At 38.8% G+C, this 11,430-nt stretch overlaps 1 pseudogene; it reads left to right on the top strand.

Annotated features, from left to right (window-relative positions):
* The first annotated feature begins 10,298 nt into the window (after positions 1-10,298).
* LOC112630425 lies at positions 10,299-11,167 on the top strand (annotated as a pseudogene).
* The last annotated feature ends 263 nt before the right edge of the window (positions 11,168-11,430 follow it).

The raw sequence follows: 11,430 nt of genomic DNA, 5'->3' as shown, positions 1-11,430 counted from the left end.
TCTGAACAGCAAGTGTACCTGTCTGATTCTTGCTTTGGAAGCTTCCTCTCAGGGGTGTACTCCACCCTGTGAGGTGTGGGGTGTCAGACTGCCCCTAGTGGGGGATGTCTCCCAGTTAGGCTACTCAGGGGTCAGGGACCCACTTGAGCAGGCAGTCTGTCCCTTCTCAGATCTCAACCTCCGTGTTGGGAGATCCACTGCTCTCTTCAAAGCTGTCAGACAGAGTCGTTTGCGTCTGCAGAGGTTTCTGCTGCTTTTTTGTTGTTGTTGTTGTTGTTGTTGTTGTTGTGTAGCTGTGCGCTGTCCCCAGAGGTGGAGTCTCAGTTGAAAATGCAGTAATCACCGGTCTTCTGTGTCGCTCGCGCTGGGAGTTGGAGACTGGAGCTGTTCCTATTCGGCCATCTTGCTCCGCCCCCTATTTGAACTTTTGACAACAAAGCCCCATGATTTTTCAGGGAGTGGGAGATGGGCAGGAGAGAGGTCATCGAGCAACCATGTGACAGGTTGATTAAATTAGAACATTCCCCTTATAAAAGGGCAAAAAATTCTACTAATTGGAGTAAACACTTTTGATATTTATTTGTCTTCCCTGTCCATACTACTTATGCCCAAACCTCATTTGTAGGCTTACAAAATATCTAACTTACATGACATCATGTTTTTCCATACAGCATTGATTCTGACCAAGGAATTCATTTGGTTTGTTTTTATTTGCAGTTCCTTACAAATTAGCAAATAAATTTTCAAATTAATCGGAATTTCTAACCATTTCTGTGACTTGTATGATCATTACTTTTATATTGTAAAAATTATTTTATTATCATTTTATTTTTGAGACAGGCTATCTCTGTGTCACCAAAAGATGGAGTGCAGGGGTGTCATTGCAGTTCACTGTAGCTTCTACTTCCAGGTTCAATCAATCCTCCTGCAATAAGCTCCCGAATAGCTGGGGCCACAGGAATGCGCAACACCCAACTAATTTTTGCATCTTTTTCTAGAGACAGGGTCAACCTGTGTTGCTCCAGTTGGTCTCAAACTCCTGGGCAAAAGAAGTCCTCACAACCTTGACCTCCCAAAGTCCTGGGATCACAAGCTTGAGCCACCACACCTGGCCTGGTTAAGTTTGTAATGATTTGTAAGAACTCTACGTATTGAAGATATTAACAATATTTGTTGCAAGTAATTTTCTTTTTATCACACTGAATATTAGCTGTTGGTGATGTTGCCCAAACCTCACTTTTTCTCTTTGATGCAAATGACTGGCAAAATAGAATAACTACTTACCTTGTTGTTAACCACCTACTTGAATCCTGGTGTAATTTTCACAATTTGCTTGCTGAGTATGAAATTAAGCAAGTAAATTAACTTCTCTAACCTCACATTCCTCCACTGCAAAACCAAATGTTTAAAAGATAACTCTAAGATACTTTCCAACCTTTATAAACTATACAGACATTTACTGTATGTTCAGTTTCCTAGGCATTTTGGAACACTCTTTCAATAGCCTTCATGAAATTAATAATGAATATTCTTCTCTTTAGGGAAGTAGCTCTGATATATTCATTGTATTCTAATAGCCATTATTATATCATACTGTTCTCTATACTTTTCTAAAATGCTGTAAAATATCACAGCTTAGAAAAGCTGTAAGAATCTTAAAGACTATCCTTCAATATCTCAAATCATCACGTTTGACAAATAAGAGAAGTCTGGCTCAAAAAAATTAAGCAAATTGCTCAGGGCCACCCAACTGTGATATATTCGAATCTGAGTCCTGTCATGCTTAATGCAGTGTTGTTTTCACTATAAGCATTGCCTCTACTTTGGAGCTGTGCCATTCTTTTGATTATTACAGTTATCTTTAATATTTTAATCTTTATGTCATTATATAAAAATTATTATTAAAACATATTTAATGCCTCTTTCTATGTGTATTTCCAAAGTACTAGGCAGTGTCAGTTTTACAGACTTGACACAGACCTTTAAAGAACTTAGGCTTTGAAAGAAACTGGCCTACTTTTGGCTTATTTATTGAAATTTAAGCCTAACTTTCAGAATTCTAACTTGATTCTGTGAGAAAACCCAAGTCAGACTTTTTCTGTTTAGAGAGACTCCTAGACACTTAAGCATGTAATACCTGAATCTAAGAGCATTAGAATAATTTTGGACAGCTGTAGAAGTGGCTATCCACAGTTTGCCAAAGGGATCCTATGCTGCTATACCTGGTCCTGTTTAAACTATAGTAACCTATGCAGCTTGCCAGAGTGAATTCAGAGAAGGACAAAAATATGACCCAAAGACAAATGGTGTAAAGGAGCAATTTTGGTGTGACTGTCCACTATGTGTCAGGTACACTGCTGGGAGTTGGGGATACGGAGATGAAAGACATATATCCTTTCCACTAAGACAGGAATTACAATTATTACTAAAGCATTAGAAATCAGAAGCATGCATACAGTTAGGTGAAGTTAATCTATTCAAGATTTCCCATGGGGTGACGCCAAATGAAGTGAGGCTTTTGAAGAAGAAATAGAAAGAATTTGTGGAGAAGACTGAGGGAGAAGAGCAGCATGTTTAAGACACGATAACTTGGTTGACCGGAGTCCATTTTGGCAAGTAACCATAAAGAAGTGACAGAGATGGGGGCCTAAAAGTATGGAAAATAAGAGGGATTATTTTCCTTTTCACTACAATTTTATTTCAGGAAATGAGAGCATCAAATTAGATGAATTCAAATTAAACCAGAATGATTAATAGCAGGTTAAAATATTGCCAAGAAACATCTATTTAATTGGTAGACTCTGCAGGTATGGGAACTGATCTGTCATCTGTGACTTTCTCTCACTTATTTGGAAATAAAAATTTGCTTTGAGACTTGAGGTTATTCAAAACCTGTGAAGTGAGGTCAAAATGTACAGTTTGAACTTCATTAAGTTTATGTAGACAAGAACATATTTCCTTTGGGAGATCTCTTTATCATAGAAACAATTAACTTAGCATAATAAACAGGACAACAAAAACTCTTCAAATGATTTGAAATAATAAACACTGCAAGATCACCTTTTTGAAGCCTATCTTATTCAAAACAACTTTTCAGAGCTGTTGGCTTTAGTCTTCTTCCCAGAACCAGTGACAGCGCAGACTGATTTGCGACCAAGAGGAAATTGCAATGGCCAACAGGGTAGCTAGGAAATGAAACATTATTTAAACTTCAAGAGTTACGACAGAATGTGCATTTTTGGCATCCTATTACTGATATGTGGCATTCCACTTATAAAAGTATACAATTTATAAAACCTTCAACAAAAACACATGGATCTATGTATAATTCAACATACATAAATGTATGTAGTGATAAACTGGAAAACAATATCAGTGAAATAGTTTTTTGTGCATTGTCAATGCAGTAAGTTTGTTATCTAGAAATTTTAGGATACTCTTTTATCATATACTCATGTTCTTCTTATTCTCTATTGCCCTTTTCAGAACATTATTTTTCCATCCAAAGGTTTTCTTAAACCTTAAAATTCATGTTACTTCTGTACACAATCCGCAATGTCTCATTTTTGTTTCATCTATCAGCTCCTTTTTCTATACAAAGGCTTTACTATTTGACTCAAGATTTTCTTCTCCATCCCCAAGTCTTACCACAATTCCAGTGATTTTAAACTCCCCTCTTGATCCATCCAGTACTCCAGCCTCCAAGTTTATTCACTTTTATATTTCCAGGGACCTTTACCTCTTCATTAGACATACACAGAAATTTATGGGCTATGCTCTGGACTTATTCATCAACTAGAGCTTTCTATTTCTACAATCTTCTTTAGAAACCCTTCATTTTTTTATTACATTTCTGTGCTTCTTTCATTTCACTTACATATTTTAGGCTTTGCACAGATATCTGCAGTCATTAGACCCGTCTTTCTCTTCTTGTCTTCATTTTCTGTCTTGCTTAGTTTGTACTAGTTAGTTCATCATTATACAAATCTCTTATTAATACTCAAATCTCTTGATCAAGTATTCTTCTGTAGAGCAAACTCTAAAATCTAAGTAAATCAAAGTATCTGCCTTTTCCAAACCTATGTAGTTAAATACGGTGACTACTACTACCACCACTACTACTACTACACACTCCCCCCCTCCACACACACACACAGGTACTATCACAGATTAATGATATACAGTCTAAACTGGACCTTCAAGTATTCCTTGAAATTTTTTATGTTTAACTTTTCAGCTCTCAATACTCTCATTCTTCACTATTTTCAATTTTCTCTATCTAGCTCAAGCCCTAGATCTGACCATTTTTCCCTCACTCTCAGCCAATACCTTTATCTCCTACTTTCCAGAGAAAACAGAAGTCTATAGACGGGAACATACCCAGCTTCCAATTACTTTATTTATTTTTTCTTAAAAAAAAAAAAAAGGAAAAAGCAGGATACGTGTGCAGAATGTACAGGTTTGTTACATAGGTATACATGTGCCATGGTGGTTTGCTGCACCTATTGACCCATCCTCTAACTTCCCTTCCCTCCCCACTCACACTCCAACAGGCCATGGTGTGTGCTGTTCCCCTCTCTGTGTCCATGTGTACTCAATGTTCAACTCCCACTTATGAGTGAGAACATGCGGAGTTTGGTTTTCTGTTCCTGCATTAGTTTGCGAGGATGATGACTTCCAGCTTCATCCATGTCCCTGAAAAGAACATAATCTCATTCCTTTATATGGCTGCATAGTATTCCATGGTGTATATGTACCACATTGTCTTTATCCAGCCTATCACTGATGGGCATTTGGGTTGGTTCCATGTCTTTGCTATTGTGAATAGTGCTGCAATAAACATAAATGTACATGCGTCTTTATAGTAGAATGATTTATATTTATTTGGGTATATGCTCAGTAATGGGGTTACTGGGTCAAATGGTATTTCTGGTTCTAGATCCTTGAGGAATCGCCACACTGTCTTCAACAATGGTTGAACTAATTTACATTCCCACCAACAGTGTAAAAGTGTTCCTATCTCTCGACAGCCTCACCAGCCTCTATTTTTCCTGGCTTTTTAACAATCACCATTCTGACTGGTGTGAGATGGTATTTCATTGTGGTTTTGACTTGCATTTCTCTGATGATCAGTGATGTTGAGCTTTTATTCATGTGTGATGGCTGTGTAAATGTCTTCTTTTGGGAAGTGTCTGGTTGTATCCTTTGCCCACTTTTTGATGGGATTGTTTGTTTGTTTTTTCTTGTAAATATGTGTAAGTTCCTTGTAAATTCTGGATATTAGGCCAATTACTTTCAAAGTTACTTCAATCCATATCCATTCTGTGTTTTACATTGCAATTGCTTGTCTTTCTATCTAAAGTTAATCTTCCCCACCTCTGAATTTTATGCCTCACTGCCTACATACAAGTTCAGTTAATTCTACATCTTAAGTGTTTCTCAAATCCACTCATTGCCTCTTTAATGATGAACTCTACCCTAATTAAAGTCATCACCGTGACTCTCCTCTATTGCTCCATCAGACTCATCTCTGATTCTCATATTTCATTCTCATCTTGGCCCCCTTCAGTTTATCTTCCCCAGAGCAGCAAACGTATGTTTTCTAAAATTCAAAACTAATCATATCACTTACCTGCCTAAAATCATAAAATGGCTCCTTCTCACCCTTGGGATAAAATTCCAGTTCCTTAATATAGTACTTCAGATTCTTTGTAATATTTGACTCCCTATCATCTTTACATGATCATTCAAGTCACTGTGCCTTATAATCTACATCGCAGCCAATATTAACTCATTTTATTTTCTCAAATCCACCAATCTCTCTTTCATCTCCAAGTCCTCATACATGTTATTTTCTCTGCCAGGAAAACTCTCCCTCTTGTCTGACTCCCTACAAGTAATTCTTTCAGGTATTAACTTAATGACATTCTTTAACACATCAGTCTAATGACATGTTTATAGAAAATCTTTGTCGATTCTCTCAAGTCTGGCTTTTATGCTGCTCCTGTAAGCTTCAGAGTTTCTCACAAGTGCATTTATTATACTTTCTTACAATGTGTATTTATCACATTCTATTGTAATTGTTTATTTACATATCCAGTTTATCCCACTAGCTCCTTAAAACTGGGAGATTGTGAATCTTGTTCACTACTCTTAAAGTACTCCACTGGAGTACTTCTTCTCTAGTACCTCTATATAGTATTCCACTATAGCACTTCTTCTCTAGTACCTCTATATAGTATAGCACTTCTTTGCTAGTATCTCTACATAATACTCCACTATAGCACTTCTTCTCTAGTATCTCTGCATAATACTCCACTAAGCACTTCTTCTCTAGTATCTCTGCATAATACTCCACTATAGCACTTCTTCTTTAGTATCTCTATATAGTACTCCACTAAAGTACTTTTTCTCTGGCATTTCTACATAATACTCCACTATAGCACTACTTCTCTAGTATCTTTTGCTCTCACCTGTCAGCTACTATTATGCCAGAATACAATTCTGGATGAAAAAGTCATCTTGGCCGGGCGCGGTGGCTCAAGCCTGTAATCCCAGCACTTTGGGAGGCCGAGGCGGGTGGATCACGAGGTCAGGAGATCGAGACCATCCTGGCTAACATGGTGAAACCCCGTCTCTACTAAAAATACAAAAAACTAGCCGGGCGTGGTGGCGGGCGCCTGTAGTCCCAGCTACTCGGAGGCTGAGGCGGGAGAATGGCGTGAACCCGGGAGGTGGAGCTTGCAGTGAGCCGAGATCGCGCCACTGCACTGCAGCCTGGGCGACAGAGCGAGACTCCGTCTCAAAAAAAAAAAAAAAAAAAAAGAAAAAGTCATCTTATTCTGGATGTCAGGCCTGAAAAGAAAAAAAAAAAATCATTGTAATTTTCTCTCTCTGACTTCTTTTAAATAGAGTATACCTGGGCTTCCAGAGAAACATGTGGTCCAATTTTTGATATTGTCAAACTTGCTCTATTGTAAGGCATGAAGAACAGGACATTTTATGCCATTTTTAAAGGACTTGTAGAACATTTTTGAAAAAGGATAAAAAAGCAACTTCAGATTCATAAAAGATTAACATAAAAAATTTTTGGAACAGGCAAAAAGTAAGTGCTAAACGGTTACACTTACTTTGCATTTCACAGACCATTGAAAATGGTTATTCAAACAAATCATTACAGAATAGATATATACATGAAAGGATGGATAGATAGATAGGTTCATTGTTTTTTTTAATATCTCTCAACTGACTGTCCAAAAAGACTTGTTAAGAGGGCACTTACTAATCACTTATTACATATTACCTTAATGCTATGCCTTTAATATTATAATTATCAGAGTCTATATTTGGCATATTTTAAAGAAGGATTTATCATTGCCGGTTTTCTCCCTTCAAGCTAATATTTGCTAGCATTTAATAAATGCTTACTATTTGCCAGGCACAATGCTAAGTGCCATATATATACACACACACGTATATATGTATGCATAAATATATATACATACACATATATAAATACTTCTAAATTCTTATAGCAGGCACTATAATGTTGGTACTATAATTATCATTTTCTCTAGGGTTTACATAACAATGCACCACACAACAGGTGGCTTAAACGACACAGATTTATTCTCTCACTGTTCTGCAGGCTAAAAGAAGTTCAAAGTCAAGGTGTCAGCAGGGTCACGTTCTCTCTGAAGGCTGTGGCAGAAGACCTTCCTTGCAACGTCTTAGTTTCTAGTGATGATGTTAGCCCTTGGTATTCTTTGACTTGTAGATGCATTACTTTCATCTCTGCCTACGTTGTTACATGACATCTTCCTTGTGCATCTTCTTTGTCTACTCCTTTCTTCACACCAGGACATTAGTCCGGTTGGATTAAGGGTCCACAAAGACCCTATTTCCAAATAAGGTTACATTCAATTAAGTACCAGGGGTTAGAACTTTGTCTTAGTTTATTTTCTGCTGCTATAGCAGAATACCATAGACTGGGCAATTTGTAAGGAAAAGAAATTTGTTTCTGTTTGAGAAGCTAGAAAGTCCAGGAGCATGACACCAGCACAATGTGAGTCATCCCATGCAGAAAGCATCACATGGCTATGAGGTAGGAGAGTACTCCTATCCTTTCTCATATCCTATCATAATGGTATGAGAGAGAGAAATCACCAGGGGCTGGACACACTTTGTAACAACCCACTCTCATGATAACCAACTTGTTCCCACTTTAATGACATCAATCCATTCTTTAGGGCTTTTCCTCATGACTTAATCACTATTATTAGGTTCCACCTCCCAATATTATTGCCTTGGGGATTAAGTTTCCAGTGCATAAACTTTTGGGGGAATATATTTAAACCATAGCATTCCACTCTGGCTTCAAAAGTCATGTCCTTCTCACAGGCAAAATACAATCATTCCATCCCAATGGTCCCAAAAAGCTTAACTCGTTTCAGCATTAACTCAAAAATCCAAAGTCCAGAGTCTCATTGTAAATCAGATATGACTGAGACTCTAAACACAATTCATCCTGATGCAAATTCCTCCAGCTGTGAGCCTGTAAAATCAAAACAACTTACTTAATTCTAAAATACAATGATGGGACAGGCATAGCGTAGACATTCCCATTCCATAAGGGAGAAATAGGTTAGAAAAGAGGGGTAACTGATCCTGAGTAAGTCCAAAACACAACAGGTCAAACAACATTAATTCTGAAGTTTCCAGAATAATCTTCTTTGACTCTACACTCATCTTGCTGGACACCCTGGGTTGAGGAGGGAGTTGAGCCCCCAAAGCTTCAGACAGCCCTATGCTATGGCTGTGCTGGTCTCATTCCATGCTTCAGTGCTCTTGCATTGGAGTCTCATGGCTGTAGCTTTCCCAGGCTAGAGTTGGGTGCTGAGACTCCTACAGTTCTTTGGTCTTGGGAGTGGCCCCACTTCCATGGTCTCACTACAACTTGTCCTTACAGGGACTCTCTGCAGCAGCTCTGCCCCTGAAACAGTTTTCTAGCTGGGCCCTTAGGCTCTCTGTGACATCCTTTGAAATCTACATGGAGGAACCCATGCCCTTGTAGCTCTTGCACTCTGTGCACATGCAGAATTAGCACCACATGGATGCTGTCAAGGTTTCTGACTTGTATATTCTGAAGTGGCAGGTTGAGCTGCACATGGGGCCACTTAATCCATGGCTGGGGCAGGTGAAGAGTGCTGTGCCAGAATGCAGGGAGCAGAGACCTGAGGTAGCTCTGAGAAGCAAGTCCCCTAAACAATTCTGCCCCTCTAGAGCTTGGGCCTGTGATAGATGAGAAAACCTTGAAGATATCTGAAATGCCCTCAGTGTCTTTTACCATTATCCTGATAATCCCTGCATCAGTACTAATCTCCTTAGAAAATGGTTGCTAGGCCACAACCTTGGTTTTCTCTCCTGAAAATTCTTTCATTCTCTAACACATGTCCAGACTGAGTTTTCCAGATCTTTCTGCTGTACTTTCTTTTAGATTATAAATTCCATCTACAAGTCATTTCTTTCCTCTCACATCTTACTGTAAGTGATGAAAAGTAGACACACAGCCGACTGAATGCTTTACTCCCTAGATATTTCAAATCTTCCAGCCTCTGCTCATTACACAGTTCCAAAGCCACTTCCACATTTTCAGGTATTATTATTGAAGCAATATCTCTACTCCCAGTAGCAGTTATCTGTCTTAGTCCATTTTTTGCTGCTGTAACAGAATATCACAAACTGAGTAATTTATTTAAAAATACCTTTTTTTCATGGATTGGGAGAGATGGAAGTCCAGGAGCATGGTGCCAGCATCTGGAAAGGGTCACACCATGGCAGAAGGCATCATTGGTGAGTGAGGGTACAAGACAGAAAGAAACACCAAGGGCCAGACTCACTTTATAACAACTCACTCTCATGATAACTAATCTACTCCCATGATAATGACATTTATCCATTCTTGAGGGCTTCATTCTCATGACCCAATGACCTCTTGTTATGCTCCATGTCTCAATACTATTTCAACAGGGATTAAGTTTCCAACACATAAACCTTTTGGGGACACATTAAAACCATAGCAGACTTCAACATATTTTTTAGGAGTGAGGCACAATTCAACCCACAACACTAGTCAAACTTCAGTATCTTCACTCAACTTTTCTTCTGGTCTTTGAAAGTCTTTCCCTCTCAGTGCCATTCCACCCTTGACCCCACTGCTGGCTCCACTCCTCCCTCTGCACCACAATTCATGTGGTAGCTTCCACTGAGCCCACGTGGCTGTCACCTCCGAGCAGAAGATGGCGGTGCTGCCCACATGTGCTGATCTTGACAAATCTATCAGGGATGTTTTCACCAAGGGCCATGGATTTGGTCTAATAAAGCTTGATTTGAAAGCAAATTCTGAGAATGGATTGGAATTTACAAGCTCAGCCTCAGCCAACACTGAGACCACCAAAGTGAAGGGCAGTCTGGAAACCAAGTACAGCTGGACAGACCATGGCCTGATGTTTACAGAGAAATGGAACACTGACAATACACTAGACACAGATTACCATGAGGAGTAATGCACATGGACTGAAGCTGACCTTCGATTCATCTTTCTTACTGGGGAAGAAAAAGCAAAGCTGACCTTTAATTCATCCTAACCTGGAGAAAAAAACGCTAAAATCAAGACAGGATACTTGTGGTAGCACATCCACCTGTGACATAGATTTTGAAATTGCTGAGCCTTCAATCAGAGGCTCTCTGGTGTTGTGTACAGCGGTTGGCTGACTGGCTACCAGATGAATTCTGAGACTGCAAAGCCCCAAGAGACCCAGAGCAACTTTGTGGTTAGCTAGAAGACTGATGAATTCCAGCTTCATACTAATGTGAATGACGGGATAGTGTTTGGTGGCTCCATTTACCAGAAAGTGAACAAGAAGTTGAGAGCACTATGAATCTCTCCTGGACAGCAGAAAAATGTAACGCTTGCTTTGAAATAGCAGCCAAGTATCAGATCAACCCTGATGCTTGCTTTTTAGATAAAGTGAACAACTTCAGTCTGTTAGGTTTAGGATATATTCAGACCCTAAAGCCAGGTATCAGACTGACACTGTCAGCTTTCCTGGATGGTAAGAACATTCAGGCTCACAAGCTTGGATTAAGACTGGAATTTCAAGTGTAAATGAATGCTATACAGTTGTTTAATTTAAAACTGTTTTGCAGCATAGGTGTCTTCATAATTTAATGTATCTTTTAATGTCATATTTCTGGGACGCAGGTATTGCTAAATATCATGTTAGGCCTCTGGGTCAAAAATGATTCAGCTTTAAGGTATTATCCTTTCAAAGGTACAGAAGAAACTCAATTCCAAAGGAAGGTCTTTTTGGCTGTAGAATTGGAGGGAACTTGGTTTTTCTAGAAATGCCAGATTTATTTTTTATATAG

The sequence above is a fragment of the Theropithecus gelada genome, chromosome 1, assembly GCF_003255815.1.
Source record: "Theropithecus gelada isolate Dixy chromosome 1, Tgel_1.0, whole genome shotgun sequence".
Taxonomy (NCBI): Eukaryota; Metazoa; Chordata; class Mammalia; order Primates; family Cercopithecidae; genus Theropithecus; species Theropithecus gelada.
Note: the sequence above shows the minus strand (reverse complement) of the source record. Positions and strands in the feature narration are given on the sequence as shown.